Source organism: Balaenoptera physalus (assembly GCF_965194825.1).
Source record: "Balaenoptera physalus genome assembly, chromosome: 16".
Taxonomy (NCBI): domain Eukaryota; kingdom Metazoa; phylum Chordata; class Mammalia; order Artiodactyla; family Balaenopteridae; genus Balaenoptera; species Balaenoptera physalus.
Genome location: NC_138898.1, coordinates 82,104,167 through 82,130,060, shown reverse-complemented (window position 1 = coordinate 82,130,060; position 25,894 = coordinate 82,104,167). Strand labels below are relative to the sequence as shown.

At 45.9% G+C, this 25,894-nt stretch overlaps 1 long non-coding RNA gene and 1 pseudogene across 2 annotated transcripts in view; one reads left to right on the top strand and one right to left on the bottom strand.

The window, feature by feature from the left end:
• LOC309646279 overlaps positions 1-25,894 on the top strand; it is a 394,596-nt gene that overhangs the window by 247,846 nt on the left and 120,856 nt on the right. The window lies entirely within an intron of this gene.
• On the bottom strand, positions 1,427-1,819 carry LOC309646014 (small ribosomal subunit protein eS27 pseudogene; annotated as a pseudogene). The gene has a single exon. The product of its transcript is annotated as a small ribosomal subunit protein eS27 pseudogene (transcript).

Sequence of the window (25,894 nt, the reverse complement as noted above, 5' to 3'; positions counted from 1 at the left end):
AATGCAATGCCCATTATTTTCTCAGGGATATTCTCTCTCCCTTATCTAAACGTGTGCACAGGAGAGGTTCTAATATTAAGCTGTTCTATTTTACAGTGACTTTAAATTAATGTCTTTTTTTCTCCAGATGGATTTTATTCTAAGTCTGTGGGGTTTTCATTGTAAAATGAAAAGGTTTGTTTCTATAACTTTCTATTTAAAGAATAATTGCAGCCGTTTTCCAATTTGCAGAAAAATTGAAGTCAGTGCCTAGGAATTTTTTCAATTTTCATTTTTCCACTCCAAAACCACATCAGAAACTTGTCCTTAAACATTTGTCTCCTGCTCCCAAAATGATCATAGCAGAAACTCCCATGAATGAGAATCTGTATTAGCAAAGTCACATTTGGTTATTTGAACAGAGCAGGGTCTCTGCAAAGCAGATGCTGACTCTGTGGATGAAACCAGTATGGGAAACACTTCATCGGAAGGAGCATTCTCTCCTAGGTGGAGATGTGAAAGCTCCTGGTTTCCTCAAAGTTATAGGAGAATGGAGCAGGTACCCACCCAAGGGATGGTCATTAGCTGGACTGACACGAATCCACCTGCCCAACTTCACAAGGAGGCTGTAGGTTAGGTTTCTGGGGATGTAGTGTGTGACTGTTGCGTCATGCACCTTGGGGGAAAACCAATACCCTGAAAAATCGACAGCTCTTTTTTTAAATTGAGCGATAATCCCTGGCAGAAATTAGACCAAATCGACAATTCCCATTGATTATGCTTTTAAAAATATCAAACTCCATTTTAGGAAACAAGGCATTTCTCCTCCAGACTGTTTTGAAATGGCCCTTTGCCAGCTTTCTGTGGGTTCGTTAATAACCTCATTCTGGTATCGGTCAGGCCCACCTCTTGCAGGCCTGGCTCAGCCACGAACCTCATTAGAATCCAGGTCTGTGTTCCTGGCAAACAGCTGCCTCTTGCGCTTGAAAACTGATGGGGAGAAAAATGGTCCCTGCAGTTCCTATCAGCCTTAAACAGAAACATCTGCTCCTGGGGAGCCTTTTGCTGGCTCGGTTTGCAGGGAATGCGTCTGGGGGTGGGCGAAAGCACTGTTTCCCCGCCCCGGTGACGTTGGCCAGAGGGAACCGCTCGCTGCAGGGGACTGTGGGCCCTGGGAATAGTCCACCTGCCAGGAAAAGGAAGCTTCCGCCACACGTTTTGTAAAGCTTTAAAAGCACGTATCTGGACTTAAAAGGGAAATATTGCCCGATGGTGAAAAGTGCTCCTGAAAGAAGAGAGAGAGAGAGGGAGAGAGGGAGAGGGAGAGGGAGGGGGAGGGGGAGGGGAGGGGAGGGGAGGGGAGGGGAGGGAAGGGAGAGGGAGAGGGAGAGGGAGAGAGAGAGGGAGAGAGAGAGAGAGAAAGCTGATTGAATACAGGAGTTTTGAGTTTTTGTTTCTCTTTTTCTTTTTTATCCAAAATGTGTTTATTGGGATGGTTTCCCATTCATCTTGATTCCAGGGGCTTTTAGTGCTGCTTCCGTCTGAAGGAGCAGCCTTCTGTAAGCCTTGCTTTTCCTCCTGTGGGCTGGCAGAGGACGGTAGAGCAGCCAACACGCAAAACTACTGTCTGTGCATGGCTAAAGACGCTGGTGATTTTATAGCATCCTGGGCATTTCACATCCATGAAATAGGAATTGGGGCTCTGCACCAGGTGCTTCTTCTTGTGTTTCCTCTTCTCCTCTTCTGGAGAGGGATGAAGGAGATCCTTTGCTAGAGGCATGTTCTCGTGGGGAGGTCGTCACCGTCGGAAAGCTGTTTCTCTTTTTCCATCAGCCGAGCCACATATGAAGATTTCTGGTGTGGAGGCATCCTCTGAGTCAGATGGTTTTCTTTTACCTGGCTTTATTTGGCATCCAACCACATTTCTCTGTGTTTAGGCACAGATTAAATAAGGTGATGTAGGTAAGAGGCCTCACCCAGAGCATGGATACGGTAGTCCTGGATACCCCTTCCTCCTTGTTATCTTCCGAAGGCTCTTAGGATCCTAATTTCTTCCTTTCTTTTTGCTTTTGGACGAGGACACTGAGGCACCCAGAAATTAATGGTTTGTTTTAAAGTTCTCCTTTTGGGCTGTTAACAGCGCTTTGTTCCTGCATCCTTTGAAGGATTTGTTTAAATCACACAAATCGTGGGCTGTGATCCTAACGCAACTTTATGTTTGCCTCCCTGTTCTGTGGGGCTAGCTCTTTCCCTGCCAGTCGATGACCTCTGGGCCAGGTAGGGGAGAAACACTCTCATGGTCACTCTAAGTTATAAGACAGAATCCCAGTCCCACAGGGTAATCAAAGGTCACAACCTGAATTAAAGTCGATCAAACCCACACTTCTATGTTGAGCCTGGTGCAGACAGGACATTCGGGGATGGGGTGGGTGTCATCTCCTCTCTTTCCCTTCTTCTTGCGTCTCCTCCTAGCCCTCCTGACCTTTCTACTACCATCTACTGACCCCTGCATGGTTGGTGTCTGAGGAGGAAGAGGAGGTAAGGGGGGAGCCGCACAGCCTGTGTGCCTGGAACTCGAGGGCTGTGATGTCACATTTTCTGTCCCTGAGGAGGTTTAAGGGGGTCTTTCTCTTGGGGGCACTTTTGTGGGGTTTTTGCATCTTCAGAGACCCGGATCTGATTTCTGAGGACCTCTCAGCTCTAGTTCCTTTGATGTGAGTGATGCATCTTCCTGGGTCCTGTTGCTTACTCTTTATGTGACCTCTATACTTCCAGGGGTGCCTCTAGGTCTTTCTGTGGAGGTCCATTGCATCTCTAAGTGGCTCTGTAGGATAGGATCTAAAACCCTACCTGGTCCATGGGAGATGCCTGTATGTTTTGTCCTGTATGCTTTTTCGGCAGAGAAAGAACCCGACTGTCACCATGTTTCCTAGGGTTTGTCTATCAGGGACTGGCTCACTCATCTCTCACCCTTTGTATTTCTCAGGTAGGAAACAGACACCAGCCCTTTATGTCTTCCAATTTAGGGGCTATGTATTAAGTACTTTGGTGGCTTCTGTTGAAACCCCATAGCCCCCTTCTTGAAGCTCAAGGTGAAGTATAGACACCCCCCCGCCCCAACCCTCGCCCTTGGTAGGGGCTGGGATTAACAACACAGCAGCTGGTTCTAAAAATCCTTTCTTAATCTCCTTTCCTTGAAGTCTCTGACATCAGGCTTGGGTTAGGAGATAGTGTCCCTTCCCCTTGGAGGTAGGGCTGGGGTTGGGATTTAGCATAGCTTTCTCCCAAGAAGCTGTCTTCAGAAGTCCTCCCTAATCTCCAACTCTTAACCCTTGTTATGAGTGAGAGGTTTAGGAGTTGTTAAACTCCTAAAATTTAGATCGCTCTTTGGTAAATTCTGCATGTGCCTTGGCTCTCCTTTGGGACGTGATATCTGTGGTCTTTGCTGCCTTGTTTGAGCACACGCTGTCCTCTGGCTATACTGGCTTCCTGTTTCCCCACTTGCTTCTGAGCTCTTAGAAGGGGGATTTGGGCTTGGTTAACCGCTATCTTAACAACCATCACAGGGCCTAGCGCCTGGTAAGGGCTGGTGCATTCTTGCCGGACCAAGGAATAGGTGCGACAAATTCTATTTCACTCAATAACCAGTAATTTATGGAGCAAATAAATGATCAAAGCCTGGGCTCTATGCTGGTGCAGAGGGAGATATTATAACATATACCACAGGGTGTGTTTTCAGAGAGCTTCCACACTACTAGTGATGACTTGTTATCGGATGTAAAAGCATCAGCGAGTGGCTGGTTCAGGGCTGGGGTAGGAAAAGCACAAGATGAGCCCAGAATATCTTGGTGCCAACAAGTAAGAAATTGCTTTAAATAAAACAACAGGGTCATGTCAAAAGGACACAGGAACCAGCTTGAAGGAGCTCCCAGGGACCAAATCTGAAACAAGCTGAGCAAGGAAAGAAGTGATAGAAATGGATTATAATACGTGGAATAACACCAATATCCAGGAGTCCACACTGGCATCCATTAGTAGATCATTAAATACACAAACTGAAGAGGAGGGAAAGTGAATTCTTACAGTAGAATTCTAATTATCAAAGGTAGAAGGAAGGAACTCAGGCACACTCCACAGTAATAATTGCTTCAGGCAAAAACAACCAAAGGATGGTACAATGAACGGGCGAAATGTATGACGAGAAACAGGGTATTCACATAATCTCAATGTATCTCCTTCCAAGATACTTAGTAATTACAAAGGGAGGAGCAGTAACTTTACAGTGAAGCCAGCAAGGTTCCAATTTATCAAGCGACCAAAGTTAAGCTTACTGGGGTGAGATACATAACGACATCAGGTGTGTTCTGATCCGATGTACCAACCAGGGCATCCTCATTCACGTCTGAGGTCCTTTTGCTGAAAGATACTGAATTTAGACACGAGGGGGCCTCAGAAAAATCCAGATTTGGGAACATTCTACAAAATAACTAGCCAATACTCTTCAAAAATATCAAGGTCATAAAAGACAAAGCCTGAGAACAGTCTGGAACTGGAGGAGACATAACAACTAAATACAATGTGGGATCCTGCACAGGGTCCTGGATCAGAAAAAGAACATGAGTAAAACACTTGGAGAAGTTTGAATAAGGTCTGTAGATTAATTCATAGCATGTGTCAATTTGGATTCCCTGATTTAGATCATTGTACTGTGGTTGCATAAGTTATTAATATTAGGGGAGGGCAGATGAAGGTATATGGGGATTATTTGTACTGTTGCTGAAGCTTTTTAAAAAAAAGTCTGAATTTATTTCAAAATTCAAAGTTAAAAAATAAATTAAAATTTAAGCGGTGAACTTTCCATAGTGACGTTCACTGCCCTTTGCAACTTGCCCAGGCTCCACACCCCTACCCTTCATGAACCAGCATGAATAGTTTCCCAAACTCCAAGTGCAAGTGAAGACTTAGGTCTTATTTTCCCATGCAATTGCTTAAGAGCCAACATGCCTTAGTTCCAGGAAGTTAGTATCTCTCTCTGAAGCTTGTCCCAATCTTGACTTTTTTGAGCATCACAATCCAAAATGGAGTTGGTTTAACCCCACATCCACATTCAGGGTCGTCAGAGACTGCTGTTGCTTCTTAGGGCCACATGGTGTCGTCACTGTCACTCTGTCCTGCATAATCTCCCAGGCTGGGAGAGACCCCTGGGAATATCTGCCATTGGTTGGCTCTTGGTGGTCGTGGTAGAGAGATGCCCTGGTCTTGGGGTCAGAGGAAGATGGTGGTGGGATGAGGCGTGAGGGAAAGCCATCACTCCTCAACCACGTGGATCCCTCACTCTCCCTCCCCACTCATTCTGATGCTTCTGCCCCTGTACGTGGGCTTCTCTTGAGCCTTACCACCATTTCCCACCTCTGCATCCTTCGAGGGCCATCTCCAAGCTCTTAACCCCTCTTTCGTCCGTGTTTCTGAGGCCCTTCATTATACATCTTAGGACAGTGTGTTGAGTTATTAGCATGACTTGAATGGTGAGCTGTATCTGTAATCTATAATCCATGCGTTTGTATCTGGACATCCCAGGTGTCTTTCCCTCCCGCTGTCTCCCCCACTCAGAGACATATGGTGAAGCAGAAACAGAGACTCTGAGAAAATGCCTTCTTGGGTGTGGAAGGAAGATTCTCCCTGGAGAGTTTGCAGGGCTGTTTCCTGTTGTCTGGCCTGGGTGACCCTGGGCCTTGGGGAAGAGAGCATGGGAGGCCACGAGATGAAGAGGGAAAGGGTCTTAGAGCATGAGCTGGACAGTGGGTGGAGGTATGGCTGTCTTATGTGGGATGGAAAGGGGACCCTTACCTCCTGCCCAGATGGAACTGAACAAACCTGGGAATTTCTTCCTGAGTTCTGAGCTTGAGAGGAGGCACACGGGGCTCCATTATCCATAGGACCCTCCTTCGCTCGGTGCATCAGGGCCTTGTGGAGAACAGGGGCGGGGTCTTTCGTCCGTTGCTCCCCGGGCATGGTGGGGGGTAGGGTGCTTGGTAAATATTGTTGAATTGCACTGAGAGGCAGAACTGGGAATCGGGGCGCTCACTGAATTGGCTGCCCCCCTGCCAATGACTCATGCTCCCTTTTTATTGTTTCCTCCAACAAAGACATCAGAAGCTCACAGAAAGGGGACCTGGGAACGCGGGAAGCCTCTGCAAAGCCCTCAGCTTCCTTCGGGATGGGTGTAAGCCCACTCCTGGGGCTTGGAGCTGAGATGGGGGCTGCCAGGTGCTGCCCCATCTCTGGAGACACACATCAGCTCTCTTCTGAGCGCTGCCAGTCAGTATAACATTTCAAACTGCCATTGATTTTTATGTCTTCCTACACTAATTAGACATGTTATTACTAATCTTTGGTAATCACCACAAGAGGCTTGTGGAAAGTCTCCGAGATTTCAATCTAGATTAAAAATAAGAAACATTATCACCGCTGGGAAAATGCAAAGAAAGCACATGTTATTTTAATGTTTAAATCAATAAAGCTGTCCTGCTTCTGTTTTGTGCTAGTATTGAAATTTATAAAAATCTCGTTTAAGTTTCCTTCTGTCCATCTCATCCCCACGGGGGCACCCAATTGATTTCTCTGAGGGTATCTGACCGGGGCTGCGGGGGAAAGACTGCGAAAGACCCACGTGCCTTAGGGCTTGATTGCAGAGACCTTGGGAGTGGCGGGGGGGGGGGGGGGGGGGGGGAGGTTCAAGGGAACCAGTTTCCAATCCTTTATTTTGATTTCCATTGATTACTCTTATTAAAGAAGCGTTTGAACACACAAGAAAGAGAGAAAATCCTTTCTTCCTTAATTAATCTCTCTCTCAATGGTTGGATGGCAAACTTTAATTGCAAAACAACCTGCCTGCCCCGGGCAGATTAAATCATGGGAGGGGCATGGAGTAGGGAGAGGAGGTGAACATCTTAACCGAGGTCCTGTCACTGGGGAGCAGAGAGAAGAAATTATCTTCGAAAGACGAGAACGCCATCTAGCCTATTCTCTCAAACAATTGAAACAAACGTGTTGACACAGAAAAAGAGATGAGCCTACTTTAATGTTCTGCAGAGACAGACTGTAATTTGTAATACCTCTGATCAGAAATTGAGGCGCCATATGGACCTGAAGTGAAATAAAGCACAGTTAACTTTTTGCCAGGCATAGTGGAGAGGGAGGGCGGGGGATGAAACCCATCTCCATATGACATTGCCACAGCTATGTTTCTGGCATCAGAACGGGGACAGCTTGTGCACCCAGAAGGGTGCCATCGTGTACCACAACTCGGGAGGTGGCTGGCTTTTCCGTGCCTGCTGTGTCTGCGGAGAGCGGTACCCAGCTAGTTGCGAGGCCAAGGGGCAGGATGCATTTGGCAGCTCCACTCACCTGCCTGGGAGCCCCTGCTCCAGGCTCAGCTGTACCAGAGTGCTTGGCGCAGCAGAAGAGCCTACATGGCTTTTGGTGTGAGTCCAACTTTATTCCTGGGGGAAGATCCCCTTATTTCTGAAACCCCCAGGGCTGCCACAGTGCCTGCACATGCTTCTGTTATTATGCCCCAGGCATTGTTTTCCGTATCTGTTTCCCCTACCAGACAGTGAGCTCCTTGAGGGCAGGGGTTACCTGATAAAAATGATGATGGAAATAATTGTGATGATGATACCATCATTCCTATATATTGAGCACCTACTATGGGCCAGCTCTGATTTAGGCACCTTACTTACCTTTTCAGCAGCTCGTTCACTATCCCAACAAAGTAAGGTGTCTTAGTCTGCTTGGGCTGCTAAAACAAAATACCATAGGCTGGCAGGCTTAGATAACAGACATTTATTTCTCACAGTTCTGGAGCCTGCAAGTCCAAGATCAGGGTGCTGGCAGATTCCTTTCATTGTGAGAGCCCTCTTCCTGGTGTGCAGGGAGCTGCATTCTTTCTGTGTCCTCACATGGGAGGGAGAGAGAGAGAGAGAGAGAGCGAGCGAGCGAGCAAGTTCTCTGGTCTCTTCTTATAAGGGCGCTAATCTTGTTTTGAGGGCTCCATCCTCCATAGCAGTAAGTATCATTATTGTCATCTATTAATAAAGTAATTGAAGTTTAGAGAGCTCCAGGGACTCTCCTGATGTCACTTAACCATTGGGTGGCAGAATTGGAACTGAACCCAAACTTTCCACCTCCGATGCCAGTCCTTTTCCCTCCTGGCCTCACTGTGTGCTAAGCTGAGCCCAGGTTCCTGGGTGCTCAGTGATGTTGCTTGAAACATGGAGTGTTTTATTTTCTTCTGTGACTTCTGTCTGCTTATGATTGTGACCATGTACTGTAACTCCCAGCTCCAGTGAGGTCTCCCTGATGGAAAGACTCTAGTGACCTCCCCAGACTTTTTCAGTGAACCCTAGTCTCACTCAGAGACTCAATCACCTCTATTGACAAGGAAGGGAAGGCAGCATTCATTAGACTTACCATCAGCCAGGCGCTTTTTGTATTTTATTTAAATTGCCATCATCGTCGACATAACCTATTTTTACAGAGGAGGAAAGTCTCAGAGAGGTCAAGTGAGCGACGTGTACAAGGTCTTGGCAGCTGGCAAGCAGCTAAGCAGTAACTGCAACCCAGGGCCGTGTTATTATGATTTGACAACACCTCCTTTATTAACCTCCGGGGCATTTTGTGAGAAGATGGGGGGGTTCCAGGCTCCGTAAGAACCAGAGGACCCCACCCCTACCCCTTGCAAGTTTTTGAACTTGAGTCTTACTTTCCTAGCTGTTGCTTGGACAGCCTGGTGGCACCCAACTCAACATACATGTGCTCATGCAACTAAGTTCAGGCCAATAGGACGTGAGTGGAAGTACCTCCAACCTCAAGCAGTTTGCCCCAAGCTTCCTCAATTTCCCTGTTCTTTGGTTAAATGTATATGTGGAAATGCAGCAGCTTCAGGCCCAAGATTGAAGATAAGGGCCTGGGTCCCTGAGGGACCTCGTGGCGCAGATGCTATCCACCCTTCCTGGACAGTTACATGGAAGAAAAATGCCCTTCTATCTTGTCAAAGCCACAGGATCCAGGGGTTTCTTGTACAGCAGCTTGCTTGGTCATTTGCCTTACCCCTCCCCTGCCTGTGGCGATGGCTCCATTCAAGCTTGATGACCTTCTTTGACGTGACCCCTCTCTCTACTCCTGCCCCCTACAGGCGATGTTGAGACATTAAATCACTGGACACATTCTGAGAAGATGGAAACATCCAGAAAATGAAATGTTTGCCATCTCAGTGCATAGGAGGAAACCAGGATGTGTTGAGCTCTTACTAATTTCAGACACTTTAATAAACTTCATGACTAGTTGTGTTACTTCAATATTACTCTTTAAAAAAATTAAAAAATTTTTTTATTGAAATATAGTTGATTAACAATATTGTGTTAGTTTCTGGTGTATGGCAAAGTGATTCAGAGATATATATATATTCTTTTTAAAGATTCTTTTCCATTATAGGTTATTACAAGATATTGAATATAGTTCCCTGTGCTATACAGTAGGTCCTTGTTGTTTATCTATTTTATATATAGTAGTGTATATTTTAATCCCAAGCTCCTAATTTATCCCTTCCCCCTTTCCCCTTTGGTAACCATAAGTTTGTTTTCTATGTCTGAGAGTGTTTCTGTTTTGTAAATAAGTTCATTTGTATCATTTTCTTTTAGATTCCACATGTGAGTGATATCATATGATATTTGTCTTTCTCTGTCTGACTTACTTCACTTAGTATGATAATCTCTAGGTCCATCCATGTTGCTGCAAATGGCATTGTTTCATTCTTTTTTATGGCTGAATAGTATTCCATTGTATATACATACCACATCTTCTTTACCATTCATCTGTCCATGAACACTTAGGTTGCTTCCACGTCTTGGCTATTGTAAATAGTGCTGCTTTGAACATTGGGGTGCATGTACCTTTTAGAATTAGAGTTTTCTCTGGATACCAAAGTTACTCTTTAATGACCTTTGAATAGAGTTCACACTTGGCTCCCTCAAAGCCTTTGTGAATAAGACAAGATAGAGCAAAAGCATCATGTTGGTGCAGGAAAGCACAGACGCTTGAGTTCAACGAATGAGACCCTCTCCTCATCTCCTTGTGTGCCCACCCCTCCCCCTCTGCTGTCACCTCCCACTGTTTTTACCATTTCTTCCCCCTGTACGTACATGCCTTTGCCCTTGCAGGTGCCACTGCCTGGAATACCAGTGGCATCTGGTCTACCAGAAGGCCCTAAGTCATCCTTTGAGACAAGCTCAACACTGTTCCTCCGTGAACTCTCCCTCCCTCCCCTGCTCTCCGGCACAGCTGTTTTGCCCCATGCTTAGTGATTCTGCTATGCAGATTCTACTACACAAGCCAGATACCTGCACTGTGGCTCTTTGCTATCCATCCCATGCTAGAATATGGGCTTTCCCAAGGCAAGAGCCTCATCTCATTCATTGCTTTGTGTGGGTCCGAGCACAGTGTTTGGCTCCTGGGAGGGTCTCAGTGAATACTGAATGAAATTGTAATCCTAACAATGCCCCATTTGTAATTAGAAAATCTGACTCAGAGACACTCTGACTTTCCCAGAACAAAGGTATTTAGTAAGTACCAGACTTGGGTTTTGAACATAGATCTGTCTGATGCCCAAATCCATGCTTTTTATATCACCTTACAACTGCCTTTTGATATCCCTACCAAGTAGAGAATGATTTCCTTTCAGAAGGAGGGATTTTCTGGATTAAAGGTGTCTAGACATCTCTCTCATCTTAATGCGGATTTATTCAGAGCAAAGGAGGATCTCCCTGACTGGTGGTAAAACTGAAGTCAAAAGCAGCGGCCGTCACTCTCCAACACCTTCATCTGTACAGCTGCCTGTACAGCTCCCTTCCTTCCCTTTGTAAGGACTGTGCACGGAACGGGGCTTCCCCTTTGGCAGTTCTGGTCTGGGGAAGGTGAATTTATTTGAGGTCATTGGCCACAGAGAGTGTCTCTTGCTGTGGCCGCCATCTGGGGACTCAGCAGGTACTGTCTGAGCTGTATCCAGTGCTCCAGCAGGTGGGCCTGTGGCTAGTTTGGCTGCCACCAGCCTTGAGTTTGGAGTGCCTGGAAGTCAGGAATGGCTTTTTCTTCCGGTTCTGACTTTCTTTTTCCCAGCAGATGTTGATTTCAGTTGGCCCAGGGTCCGGTCCATGCAACCCCCTGGTGTTCCAGTAAGCTCTCTACTTCCTCAACCAGCCTGCTCGAAGGTTTCTCTAAAGCTTGGCCTTTGTTCTTTCTACCCTCAGCCCCATCCTTCCAGCTTTCTCCTGTTGTCCCTCGGGACTGGAATGTCAGACACAGGACATCACTGAGGAGGTATAAGGCAGGGCCCTCTGAGTGATTAAAGCACCTCAGGGTTTCCCAGAGGACACACCTCACTGTGGCCCTTACGCACTGTTAGTTTTTCATCCCATGCTAGATTATGAACTCTCTGAAGGTAAGAGAGTTCTTGTTCATTGCTTTGTGTGGGTCTCAGCAGAGTTCCTGGCACCTCAAAGGGTACCAGTGAATACTGGATGATAATTGTCATCCTAACACCAATCCTATGAGACCCACATGACTATCCCTATTTATATGCTGGCCTTTGAACTGTGGCCTCTGGGGAGGAAAGGAAGCTGGGACTCATTCCCAGATAGAATTATCTCTCTAAATTCTCATGACAACCCTTTGAGAAGGCAATTTGCTTGTGCAGTTTTTTTTTTGTTTTTTTTTTTAATTAATTAATTTATTTATTTTTGGCTGTGTTGGGTCTTCGTTTCTGTGCGAGGGCTTTCTCCAGTTGCGGCAAGCGGGGGCCACTCTTCATCGCGGTGCGCGGGCCTCTCACTATCGCGGCCTCTCTTGTTGCAGAGCACAGGCTCCAGACGCGCAGGCTCAGTAGTTGTGGCTCACGGACCCAGTTGCTCCACAGCATGTGGGATCTTCCCAGACCAGGGCTCGAACCCATGTCGCCTGCATTGGCAGGCAGATTCTCAACCACTGCACCACCAGGGAAGCCCCACTTGTGCAGTTTTTAAAAATCGAGAAACCAAGGTTTAGAGAGGTTGAAAGTCCCCCAGCTATCGGTGGCCAAGCTGAGAGATTTGAACCCAGCTCTGGCCGATGTCAGAACAGTGCCCTTCACCGCACTGACTCCCTCCTCTGCTACCCCAGCCCGTGTTTCCAGAGCTTCTGATGCTCTGATTCCCTTGCATGGGGTCCTGAGCCGAGGGCTCCCATGAGAATATGCATCCAAGCATGAGAAGCAGAGGCGTTAAAAGAAGGCTGTTGCGAAATTTATTCTGATGCCAAAAGGGGGTCTTGAGAAGGATTTAAAGAACAATTGCGCAGCTCCTTGTCCTCCACTGATAAGCTGCCTGTGAACTGTAACATATGCAGCACGTAATGAATAAGAAAGAGATTTATTATCGTGTGTCATATTCGGTTAAGTACTTTCTATGTAAGACGAGTCTTTCACTTGTACATATTACATTTTCAATGCGTTTTCAATCATTTTCAATCCATTATTTTTAACTCCTTGGATTATATTGATGGTAAATTAATTACAACAACTACAAGCCCAAACCCCATATTGTCCAATTATAATTTAATTCATTTGAGCTCCTCTCTTTGAGTTTGGATAAAAAGCGAAAGTACTTTAGGAAATCGTGTCATTTCCTCTAGAATCCTGTCGTTGTGTTCCATGTTTCCATGATGGTTTGAAGAAGGGTTGAGGATTCAGCAGGGTGTTGGGAGTTGGCTGGCTCCCAAGGTGACACCCTGCGGGGTAGCCAGCAAGCCTAGGTTCAGATCTGGATTCAATAATCTGCTGGTTTTTGTAACCGTGGAGAGGTTACTCAATCTCTCTGCGCCTCTGTTTCCTCATCTGTAAAATCGGGTTAGTGACAGAGTCCCTACTGCATGGGGCTATTCTGAGGGTTAAACGAGTTACTATAGCGAACCCCCCTGGAACACACAGTGAGCCCTGAATAAGTGCTGGCTGTATTTATCATCACTGAGCTCTAGGGGAAGAATGGCAGGTGGGTTTATGTCATGAGCCAATTCCAATCCATGAGTGGTGCTTTTCTGGAGCTCTGTGTGAAGCCAGACCCAAAGGCCCAGCTGATCTCAGGCTAGAGAGTGCGGGGATCAATTAGAGATGTCTGCCATGGGTGCAGCTGTTAGGAGAGGTGACAGGTAAGGCCCTGGCTCTGTTAGGGCTGGGGCTGTGCTTGCTTTAGTCCCCCCTCTATTCCTAGTATCCTGCCCAGTGCTTGGCCCCTGCCAGTTCAGGTGGTGATAACAGTGAGCCCTTATACCTAGCCGTGACTGAGGCCAGCCCTGCCCTGGATTCCTCAGTCCCTGAGCCAACCAAGCCCATTTCTCTGCTTCAGTCAGTTTGGGCTGGGTTTTCTGTCCTGGAGAGCAAAAGATTTCCTTTTCTAATTTTAATTTTTTGCACTTTTCATGCCTATCTTATTTAGTTCAACTTATTTTAATGGTACAAGTTCCATGCTCACGGTACAAACATTCTCACGATTATTATTCAGCCTTAAAAGAGGAAGGACATTCTGTCAGTGTGACAACATGCATGAACCTTGAGGACATTATGTTAAGTGGAATAGGCACTCACAGAAAAACAAATGCTGCACAATTCCACTTACGTGAGGTCCCTGGAGTAGTCAAATTCACAGAGACAGAAAGCAGGATAGTGGCCAAGGCCTGGTGGGGTGAGGCAGAAGGGGAGTTAGTGTTTAGTGGATATAGTTTTAGTTGGAGAAGAGGAAGAGAGTTCTGGAGATGGATGGTGGTGATGGTTGCACAACAATGTGAATGTACTTAATGCCACTGAAGTGTGCACTTAGAAATGGTTAAGATGGTACACTTTGTGTTATGTATATTTTTTCTTTCTTTTTTTTTATCTTAAGTATAGCTGATCCCCAGTGCTGTGCTACTTTCAGATGTACAAAAAAGTGATTCAGCCATACGTATACATCTATTAATATCTATTCTTTTCCAGATTCTTCCTCATTATAGGTTATTACAAGACACTGAAAATAGTTTTCCGTGCTCTACAATAGGTCCCAGTGCGCGTATGTGCATATGCTAATCCCAGACTACCAGTTTATCCCTCCCTCCCCCTCCTCTTTGGCAACCACAAATTTGTCTTCCATGTCTGTGAGTCTCTCTCTGTCTTGCAAATAAGTTCATCGATCTTACTTTCCTAGATTCCACATGTAAGTGATATCATATGGTATTTGTCTTTCTCTGTCTGACTTACTTCACTTAGTATGATAATCTCTAGGTCCATCCATATTGCTGCAAGTGGCATTATTTCATTCTTTTTTATGGCTGAGTAGTATTCCATTGTACATATGTACCACATCTTCTTTATCCATTCCTCTGTGGATGGACACTTAGTTTGCTTCCATGTCTTGGCTACTGTGAATAGTGCTGCTCATGTTATATTAAACGTCTAGGGACAAGGTGTAAGGACACAGGACTGGCTCCATTCTCTTTGGGGCCAATCAATTTCAAGCGCCCTGGGCCAGGTGATCATCTCTGATCCTCTTGCTTTTTCCATGTATTCCTGCTGTATCCCTACTTTGTCCTGCTGTTCCTTCTGCTGGAATCTCTTCTCTCCTTCCTCACCGGCCTCCCTCCCATGCACCTTCCGGCCTTGCTCTATTGCGGCTGGGTCTGTTCTGGTCACGTTAGGTGTCCCCACAGAGGACCTGGTCTGCAAGGCTGTTTCTAGACTTGGAGCTTTCCCCAGGCCCCGTGAGTGTGTTGTTCGCCTCTATGGCTCTCAGACCGAGACAGAGCAAGTGTCAGTCATTCACTGGAGACCACCTTGCCACAAGCAGACCGCTTTGGTGGTGCCCATTGAGGTTTCCCAACTGCAGGGAGCAGTCATTTCCCAAAAGGCTTCTCCTTACCTTCTCTCCAGGATGTGGTTTTTGAGATTTCCTGGTGGTGCACATGGGTGGACTGCATTGTTTTCCTGCAGTTTGACAGTAATAAGAGCTGCCAGACTGCCTGAGCTGCTCTGGTCTGGGCTGGGCTCTTAATCTCCCCATTATACCTGGCTCAGCCTGGCGTGGACACAGGATGCCCTGGCCTGGGACCAAGAGGACTGTCGGCAGCAGTAAGCCTGACACCGGAATGGAATGAAATCACACGCTTATTTTTTTCATCTTTTCTTCCCCTGATGTCACCGGCAGATGGAGAATGATTTCACTGTTTCCCTTTCCCTCTTTTTTGGCAGGAAGCTGCTTTCCCACTAGACCCCCAACTAAGATGGAGTAAGAGAAAAACAGAACAGAAAAGCAGAGAAAGAAAAATGGAAACAGAGGAAATGAGAAAGCAAAAGAACTTGAGAGCAAGGCACAATGGGTGGTTGAGATTCTGGGCCGGGATTAGAAAAGGATGCTTATTTATGGGAGGGACACTTGTACTAAGAGTCAGTTGGATCACAATATATGTTGACTCTAAAGAAACATCCTACATTATTCCATCCTGGGATGAGAAAGAAGGATCTATTGTCTGACCATGAGACCTGTCTCCCAATTCCATGCATCCCTTGAGGGTGCCTGCTAACCACAGCATTCCATTCATTCAACATGCTGTAATGAGATTTTCCTCTCTACTTTGTCTTAATTGGTGGAATGTCAAGGAACAAAGCAAATATTTGTGCAGCTCGAATGCTGCTCTTGTGATTAGAAGGTAACATCTTTCAATGTCTACGTCTGAATTGCAATACACAGGCAGGGAAGTCAATTTGCTGTGGGATCAATAGATGGGGTCTCAGTTGGCAGAGACCTGGAGGCTTTCTTTTGAAAACAGGAAGGTGCAGGACAGCTCTCGATGCCTAGCTCAATTTAACATGGCAACTGGGCAGTGGTTTTGTTTCCAGGTTGATTGCTTTTCAGCTCAAGAATGATAAAAACCTTCCTGATATCAACCAGCTCAGTGTTAATATTGCAGAAACACAAGAATCTAAAACGTGGTCCCTGCTGCCTGGAGTGCTTCTTCTGCTGGTCAACTCTTAGGTATCCCGTGAAGTCTCGGTATGAAAACCTCCTTCCACTGTCATGTGGAGGGAGCCTCTGTCCTCCACACATTCTTGGTGCTAACACTGTCTGCCATATCTGGGAGGTGACATTAACAATGTTGAACCGTAGTGGCCATTGCATTTTTTTTTTGATGTCATATTTTTTAAGTTTCTTTGATTGCACATTATAAGAACCCACTTGAGCTAGATTAAGACCTAGAGGAAAATTTATTACAAGGACGTTTAGGTGCTTTCAGAGTTCAGGGAAGGAATTCAGTCAACACTTAAAAAGCAACCAAACAGAATCTAACAGCAACCAAAACTGGCTTTCTCTATGTATTGCTTTTTTTGTGATTCTATTTTCTTTGCTGATTAGCTTCTTTTGCTTCCCCATCCCCATGTCAGGTGGGAGGTGGGCCCCCCATCACTCCAGAGTCCAGGCAGCTCTAGCCAAGGGTCAAGGCCACAGAGTCTATATTAGTTCCCTAGGGCGGCCATAACAAAGTACCAAAATTGGGTGGATTAAAACAACAGAAATGTGTTGTTTCCCAGTTCTGGAGCCTGGAAGTCCAAAATCAGGGTGTTGATTTCTGTCTGAAGGCTTTAGGGGAGAATCCTTCCTTGTTTCTCCTAGATTCTGGTGTTGGCCGGCACTAGTCTTGTAGATGCCTCCCGTCAGTCACATGGCCATCTTCTCTGTGTGTTTTCATGTCATCTTCCCTCTGTGCCTGTCTGCCTATGTGACCCAACTTCCTGTTTTTATAAGGACACCAGTCATATTGTAATAGAGCCCACCCTAATGACCTCATTTAAACTTGATTACCTTTGTAAAGACCTTATTTCCTCAAAAGGTCACATTCTGTGATACTGGTTGGGTAGAACGTCAACTATTTTTTTTTGCGGGGGGCAGGGGGCACAATTCCATCCATAATGCAAATCCAGCTGTGGCTGTCTGGTAGGTGCTGCCCGCGGACTGGGCAGACAGGATACTCGTTACGTGGCCTCTGAGCTGGGGCTGCTGCTACACACGACAGAGTTCCCACCAGCCCTTGATGAGGTCAAAGATTACGTCTGTTGCAGCTTTGCCTGGAAAATTATGAGCTAGCATTTATTAAACCCTTACAGTAAGCCCTGTGTATTCCTAGCCAGTTACACTATGAAGTCACTTAACCTTCAGGCAAGCTCTGATAGATATTCCTTTTATCCGCATTTTATAGAGGAGGAAACAGGCTCAGGAGGAAGTGAGAGGGCTGGGGACTTTAAGCCAGTGGACGTGGTGACCGAGCCTATGCGCTTATCCACAAATTAGATGAATTGATCTTGAGTGTTGAGTAGAGGCAGGACTGGTGAGAGGAGGTTGCTTTCTAGGTGGGGATGGTCAGGGAGGAAGACAGATGCCTTCAAAGGTTTCACTTGCAAAACCAGGCAGCTTGCTTAGACTTTCTAGTAGTGATGTGCTTTACTTCTACTTTGTGGTTCAACATTGAACACAGGACACTGTCTACAGCAGGCTGAGAGCCCTTTACCACTCATACAGGAGGGTTTTGGTACCATGAGGAACATGTGTCTTATTCTGCCCCCTGCTCTGTTTGCCTCTGGGGTCTGAGCTCTCAATTCTGATGCTATGTTTCTCCGTAGGCTCTTTCTGGAAAATCCAAGGGTGTCAGTACCTCCCTTGCCACCCTTCGCCAGTCCTGCCCTTCCAGAGGGTGTTACTAAGGCTTCCTTCCAGAGGCTCCTTGGTTCCTGAACCAAGCTCCATCAGGGCAGACCGGTCACTAGCAGCCACAGCCTGTCCTGAGGTGGGGCTTGGAAATCAGAGCCGGTGTTTGGCTGCTTCCTCTTCCTGAAGTCTAGCTCCTGAGCCTCATATTCTAGTTCCAAATGGGGGTGGTGGCCCTGCTTGGCTGGATTCTGATAGCTGATCTGTCCTCTTTCCTGGAAAGGAGGAGATAGGGAGGATGTCCCTTGTTACCTGGTCACGGATGGGGTCTTCTGATGGATAGGATGGCTGTCCACAAGCCTGAGGGGCTCAGCCACTTGCTCTGGACACTAGATGCCACCACTGGATGGGACACTCTACTACCACGGCCTTCAGTGCCCACTGACGCTTGTCATGACTTGGAAAACATGCCTGGAGCCCCAGGGGCTCCCTTGGAACTAGCCTATAGGGCTACATGAGCTTTGCCACTTCTGGTCCCACCCTCAGTGCTGACCACTGACTTCATACCTTCCTGGCTTCTGCTTCTGCTACTTCCTAGGTCTGTGGCCTTTGGATATAAGTTAATTTTCTCTTTACTGGTTGGAGTTCAGTCTGGGAAGCAGAACTAGATATATTTGGAAGAAGGGATAAATTATAGAAATTATACCTTAGATCTAGAAGGGGAATTGCAGGATCTGAGAAGTCACAAACTGGCTTCCTGAAGCTCTGGTGATGAGGAGGTCAGGCATATCCAGCTGCCAAAATGGGACAGCAAAAGGGAGCTCATACAGAGGGTGGCAGGAAGTTACTCCCTCTGTGGGTCTGCGGCCAAACATCCGGGGGTGGTGGGTGGGGTCACTTTGGTCAGCAGAGTTAGCATTTTGGAAGAAGAGCAGGACATGGAATGGACGAAAGGAAGAAAAAGCCGGAACCTGATGGGCATCTCTGTTTCTGTGTGTCCCCAAACCTGACCCTGAACTCCTTCAGAGAGCCCCTGCTTCACTTCATCTCTGCACACCGCCCCCCAATCTTGCATAGCTTCCCCCTGTGGCCGTCTCTAACTCAGAACCCTATAGGGAAGGGCTAATGGTCAACATAATCAACATAATTGACATTGGAATAATCCAGCAAGCTCTTGGAGCATTATTCCCTCATCTGTGAAACAGGGCTGTTCATGCAGAGTTGTTTTGTGGCTGCCATGAGGTAATATACAGAAGGCACACAACAGCGGCAGCAGCAGTGCTTCTATGTTTGGGGTGGGATTTCTCTGCCCACCGTCTCCCTGGAGTGCCCCCGTCCAAGGATATGCTTGCAAAGGATAAACCTTTACAGGACAACTCATCTGATTGAGTATTTTCTTTTCGTAAGGCATTCAACCTGGAGGCCTAACCCGAAAAGACCTCTCCCCTGAGCGTCTTCTCTTCCTCTCAGGGCTCAAATGTTCTCTCTCTGTCAAGTGGAGTAGAAATGATGACATCTATGGCAGATGAGGAAGTGGGGGATTTGGGGGAGAAGAAGGAAGGGGAAAAAAGCATGGGGGTGATGGGGGGCATGGAGGGTCCTCTTTGCTGGTCAAGGTGAGGCCATTGGAAGCACGCTGGTAGTCTAGGGGTGTGGTCCTATACATGCAGAGAAGGGGGCCTGAGAACAAGTCAGCAAGAGTGGGGACTCCCATCCCAATCCCTCATTGTACATGGACCCTGTATGAATTGAATTTCATTGCTTGAAACTGCAGTGGAGAACAGCTGAACCTGGTTAATCTTTCATCCAAATTCACACACGTTTGTTTGCCTGGCTGAGGGAGGCTTTCTCCCCTCCATGCCCCCAACCCTGCCCTCCAGCGCAGATGCTGGATGCCTGGTTCTTCCAGTGTGGAAGACAAGGAGGCAGGCCGAGCCACCAAAGAGCCAGCGGCCAGTTGACAGTAATGCTGGCGTCTGCTGGGCACCTACAGACCCACCAAGGGGTAATCCCTGGTCCTTGGTGACATTTACAGTGTGGCCACTGTCTTAGGTTCTTTATATTTACAGTACAGTTTCTGACACATGATAGATGTTTGATAAATGGTGGCAGCCGGTGACCTTCTCACTGGTCCTTTTGCTGAGGTCATGAGAGGACAATATCCAACAGATACAGGATGGGATGTTGCTGCCAGCCCTGGGCCTGGCAGAGGAAATATATCTGGGATAATATGGTAGGAGCTACTGGTATATTTTCATTGTCATATTGTCTACCAGTAGTTGGAGGTTTTCTTAGCTCCAAAGGCAATGTAGAATACTCCTTCTTAGAAAGTCAAAAGGCCTTGAAGAGGTAGACAGTTGCACTTGATGTAGGTAATAGCTCTCAGCCTGGAGTATTTCAAGGGTTTGGGTTCATCTCAGAGGAGACCTTGAATAAGTGTCACATAAAGACAACCTTTCATAAAATCTCGCATATTCTCAGGGCTTTCAATGGGATTCAAAAGGCTGAGAGACAGATGTTTGTGTGTGTGTGTATGTGTGTGTGTGTGTGTGTGTGTGTGTGTGTGTGAGAGAGAGAGAGAGAGAGAGAGAGAAAGACAGAGAGAGATTGATTATGAACACACCGTCTTGGCTGCATCCTGAAATTTTGTGTGTTGTTCCCGAGGCAAATTAAAACAAATATGAAAAAGAAAACAAATCTGGAATTTCTCCTTTTTCATGCAAACTCAGATCTGAAGGAGGGCTTTTGATAAATGTGTTGTGTTCTCTACCCAAGACCTCCTTTAAATACTGTGGGTTTTGAACACATAGTAGATACAGACAAAATGGATAAGTGTTTAATGTCAGAGGTTAATGAACAATAGAATTCAAAGGAAAGAGCCTTACTGGATAATTTCTGCAGGAACAAGGATTTTGATTCTAGATGATTCTCCCTCCAACTTGGCTGAATTCACTCATTCGTTTATTCATTCCATACTCAGGTATTGAGTAGTTTTTGTCTGTTAGCATCTATCAGTCTCTAATTGAGAATGTGTAAAAATCAAGCACTTGCCCTCAAGGAGAATAGAGTCCAGTGGCGAAGACAGATAAAAAAAAATGCTGCATTCCCTTGAGGCTAATATTCAGCCTCTCCTTTTGTAGCCAAATGGACTTGGGGTCAGGCAGCAACTATTTATTGAATACCTTCTGTGAATGGCTCTATCCTGGGCACAGAGAGGGGATTGCATATAAATAAGACTTAAGACACAGTCTGCTTTCTAGAAGCTGAGGAGTTGGATAGAGGAGTTGGAAGCCGTATTTGCAGAGGGCTGTATTAAGGAACCATATGAGAAACGGCACCAGAAGAGGGTAAGTAATGTGATATAGGACAGTCATGAACTCTTGCAGTCAAACACCATGCCTGGCACATAAGTAAAAAGTCACTATAAACTGGTTTGTCAGGAGGGAGGATGGATGGAAGGAAGGCTTGTGGAAAGGAGGTATTAAAACCCCATCTGGATGGAAAGACGTGGTTTTGTTTTCCTTGTTAAACTAACGTTCATGTGGTTAAACAGTGGTTCCAAAGGATAGAAAAGGAAGAGTGTACAGAAATGAATGGTGACAGTCTTTCCGACCTCCATCTTTGGCTCAAACTGTAGACTCAGTGGACTTTCAGCCTTTAGTTCTTTTACTGGTTTCCATCATAACCCTGCATGAAATACTCTACAACTGATTTTTGATCCATAATTTTAGATGGTCAATGCAGCTGCCTATCCTTCCCCTCCCCCATATCACTTTGGCATTTATGGGTTTATAATACTTATATTCTCTTCTGAAACCATAGAAAAGGCTTTGACTATAGGCTGATGAAAAAAACTGAGAACTCACAGACAGCATTTACAATAGTGTGATTATATAAATATTATTCACTGTAGAATTGAGCAGTGTGATTAGACCCAAGGGAGACACATGTAACCCTATCATTAAGGCTGGCGGTTGCTGTGATAAAAAGCCAAAATCAACATGAAACAGGAAATGAGGATGGCAGGGTCTAATCTGATTCCAAAGTCTTAGGACTTGTGCAGTGCCCAATGGGTGCACACATACCACTGGTGAGTAATTGTGGTTATATAAGAAAGATACAAAAATATTAATTTTTTCTTTCAATTTATGTGGATTATTTCCTCAAATGGCAACTAAATTGTTGGAACATAAATACTTACTAAGTTGCTTGACCCTAACCAAGCAGGACTGTTAGCTATTCCTTTTGGACTAGGGATGCTGTAAGAAAAAATCGCTGAGTCACTAAGATGGACATGAACTGAGAAAGTTTGGGAACCTTTGATATAACCTCTGTACTAGAAAATTCCCTTTGGCTGCTGTGTGGGAAACAGCTGAGAGGGACATAAGAGTGGAAGCAGGGAGAGGAGTCAGGAGACTTTTGACGTCGACCCAGTGAGGCATAACTGGCATGAGCTGGGAAGGAGACTGAAGAAATGCGAAGAAATGTATGCACTCGAGACACCTTGTACAGAGAGAGCTGACAGGGGTCACTGCTATGGGAGGTGAGCTTGGAGAGCCGGGTAGGAGTTGATGCCATTTGCTGAGATCATCTGAAGGTTTAAATGGCTATTAGCAGAAGGCCTCAACCCCTTGCCATCTGTTGGACTGAGGCCTTGGTTCTTAGCCACATGCATCTCTCCATAGGGCTGCTTGAGTGTCCTCACAACATGGCGGCTGGCTTCTTCCAGGGTGACTGATACAAGTGAAAGCAAGGTTGAAGCCACAATGCCTTTTAGGACCTGGCCTTGGAGGTGACACACTGTCAGCTCTGCCTTATGCTATTGGTCACACAGACCAACCCAGATAGTGTGGAAGGGGACTACACAGGTGTGAACACCAGGAGTTGGAGATCATGGGGACCATCTTGGAAGCTGCTTTTCACATACACATTGCTGGTTTTGCCACTGGTTCCGGACCAGGATGCAGTTTTTAGGGAGGTGAGTACTTGGGGGAATAGCAGTAAGGAGCAGACTCACTGTGTTGGTCAAGGTTCTCCAGGGAAACAGAACCAATAGAATGTATATATGTATATACATAGAAAGAGATTTATTATATGGAATTGTCTCAAACGATTATGGAGGCTGACAAGTCCCAAGATCTGCAGGGTGAGTAGGTAAGCTGGAGCTCCAGGAGAGCTGGTGGTGTAGTTCCAGTCTGTTGGCTGGCAGGCTCAAGATCCAAGAAGAGCTGATGTTTCAGTTCAAGTCCAAAAGCAGGAAAAAGCCAATGTCCCAGTTTAAAGGCACTCGGGAAGGGGCAATTCTCTTTTACTGGGGAAGGATCAGCCTTTTTGTTCTATTCACGTCTTCAACTGATTGGATAAGGCCCACCCACATTAGGGAGGACTATCTACTTTACTCGGTCTACCGATTTCAATATGAATCTCATCCAAAAACACCCTCACAGAAACACCCAGGATAGTGTTTGACCAAATATCTTTGCACCCCATGGCTCAGTCAAGTTGATGCATAAAGGTAACCATTGTACTCACCCAGGTGGCTTTTGCTCTCAGCACAAGAAATATTCATCCTTTATGCTGCAGTTTTCTTGCTGGGTGGATTCCCCTAGGATCCTAAGGGGTGTGAGTGCAGATATGGGGAGAACCTGCTGACTCTCCTTTAGGACACTGAGGCCAGAAACTGGAAAGTTCATGTTCTTAAGGAATTTTTTGACCACCTGACTTGTGCTTATAGATGTTCAGGAACCATCTAGAACAGTGGTTCTCCACATTGGGTACACATCAGAATCTCCTGGGGAGCTTTAAAAAATGCTACAGCTGGTGTCCCACTTCCAGTGGTTCTGAATGGATTGGTCTGGGAAGTGGTTTGGGCATTGGGATTTTGAAAAGCTCCCAAAGCCTGAGAATCACTGAACTGAGAGGGAACCATCCAGGGCCCCTTGCTTCTGTAGGCAAGAGGCCATAAAGAGAGAGCATTTCCTATCTCCCACATACACAGACCTGCAGAGGTCTGCCACCTCCTGAAGCCTGGGTGTCTGAGTCTCTGGGCTGGGCACCTGCGTTGTTTGATGGGTTCCTTTTTAGCTCTTGAATTACACTTTGGAAAGTCAGCCAGTTGAGCATAAAACATAAATCAGAATTTGTTCCTCTTTGTACTCAAGTTTTATTTTTTTCTCCTTAGCTTGAAAGGAATCGGTTCTACATCACTTTTAGACTATACTGACTCAGTTAAATGCAATCACGACTATAGCAAAATTGCTTAATTAGACAATAATATCAGAGAAATTGACCATTATATCTGGTTATTGACTTTTCAGATGGCTTGTATTACCATTTATATTCTTTCCAGTTGGGTTTTTAAGCATGAAAAGAATTTATTGAGAGATTGTTCTTAGAAGCTATTTTTAATAGTCTAATGGCTTTTTAATTTTCAAATCATTTATATTCATCAGCTGGAGCCAAGAAAGGACTCAGATTGGCTCTTACCGCATGGCTGTTCCTTCCTCTTCAGTTATTAACTGGTTATATTGGGAATACAGCCACCAGATGCAGGGTTCTCCTCCTATTTATGATGCCAGAGGGGGTACATCAGGAAGGAAATGAACTTCGGGCTGGAAGCCATAAAAATGATATTTTAAATGTTGCTGTTTATTGATCGACTACTCTGTGCCAGGCAATTTATGCAGATTGCCTCTAATTCTCTTAATAATCCTAGAAGATAGATAGCATGATCATTCTTTCGTGGACTGGGAAGTGAGGGCTTAGGTATGAGGCATGTCATCACCATCATCATGGCGGATGCATATGGACAGGTAGGTCCTATGTCCCAGGTAATACTATGTCTCTACATAACTTTTAATAGTGTTTCTTCCAGAATTATCCCAATTGGGGCAATAGATTAAATTGCCACCCTATTTATGGGACACTCTTCTGGTACCAGGCCCTGTGCCAAGCACTTCACGTGCACTATTGCACGCAAACCTCACAGCAGCCAATGGTTTCTTTTACTGTTCTTATTTTATACATGAGGAGACCGAGGCACTGAGAGGTCAAGATTAGGTCAAGGTCAACTCACTTACAAGGTCACGGAGCTGATAAAAGATGGAGTCAAGCCTTGAGCCCAGACAGCCTCTTTCATGCCCCATTCTCTTTCTGTTACACAAAGCTGAATACCAATCAATAACACGATTTCAAAAATTCAGAGCAAGGAGAAAGTTCCATGAGACTGGTTGTTGGGTGAAAATAATAACAACAGTATTATAACCACAGGAACACTGAACTGTTTTGTTGTGGTGGAACTTGGTTATCATGAATAAGCTGCAGGAAATCGCATTTTCTATTGTTCGGATCAGTAGAGGAAATACAGGCCCTTTATACTGCATTAGCAAGAAGAACTTGTGCTTTGAAAGCCATGGGGCAGCTAGATAAGATGTGCATAAATTTCTTACTTCCTACAAGCTTAATTAGACAAACTCGATGATTGCCACCAGCTGCAATCTTTCCTGGGCGCTCAGGTTGCCTTAATACAAATATAGCATCTAAAACAAGGTGGCTGAGGTTTCTGGAGCCTGTGCACAGCCCCCCATAACTAGAGGGCTGTAAAGGAACCACGGATGAATTGAAGTGTGTTTGGATGAGAGTGACCAGCTGGTGAGGGGCAATAAACACCATGTCCTCCAAGGAAAGCTTGGGGAATTCGGTCAGGAGAGAAGGCTCAGGACAGAGGGCACTCAGGATTTGGGGGAGATGTTATATTAGACTTGTTCTGTGTGGCCTCAGGGCTATAACTGATGGCGAGATGGTGGGTGCAGGGAACAGCGCCATCTCCATCTCTGCAGAGGCATATGGTGGCATTTGGTTGGCTTCCGGAGGAGGGGATAGAGGGATACACGGCTGGATTGGGTGACCTGTCATTTAGCTCTCTCTCCTTGCAACCTGATTGTTGCACTTCTCACCACCAGGCAATGTGACTATTCACAGAAGACTTGGATGTTGGCTGGGGTCTCCTTGAGAGCTAGAGAAGAAGGCCAGATCCTCATTTGCCCCCTGTACTTTATGAAGACCTTGCTAAGATTGTACAGATTCTTAGAGGGCTTGCAGCTATGCTCTTTTGACTGTGAACGCCTCTCCCTCACGTTGTGGTTGGACCATCTTATCGG